This window comes from Pollicipes pollicipes, unplaced genomic scaffold (assembly GCF_011947565.3).
Source record: "Pollicipes pollicipes isolate AB1234 unplaced genomic scaffold, Ppol_2.1 Scaffold_5724;HRSCAF=6776_pilon_pilon_pilon, whole genome shotgun sequence".
In the NCBI taxonomy this organism is placed as follows: domain Eukaryota; kingdom Metazoa; phylum Arthropoda; class Thecostraca; order Pollicipedomorpha; family Pollicipedidae; genus Pollicipes; species Pollicipes pollicipes.
The window spans coordinates 468,014-468,403 of NW_023596746.1; positions in this window are offsets into that span (position 1 = coordinate 468,014).

A 390-nucleotide genomic window follows, 5' to 3' on the forward strand; every position below is an offset into this window, starting at 1 on the left:
CGTTACAGTCGCGGACGATCAATGCCACGCCCCCGCCGTCAGAGCTGGCCCGCGGGCAGTACGTCACGCGCGCAGTCCCTGTCCCGGACTGGTCAGCTGATGCGCGTTTCGTCGAGATTGCGTGCGCTTCCGCGAAGCGCCGGACTGCCGGCCCACTTGTTAATTCGACCAACAGGCCCTAGGCAGAGATGGAGACCGCTCTTGGAAATTGGGTGGGGAGGGGGCCTGTCCAGGATCCAGGCGCCTCGAGCCCTTACGACCCGATCAACCGCAAGAGAGCCCGCTCCCCTTCCCCAACTTGAGAACATCTCGGTTTTTAGGCCACTTCATTTTGAGAGCGGCACACCGATCTCAATTTTTGAAAAGATCTTAAGCTTTTTGTGAAAACCC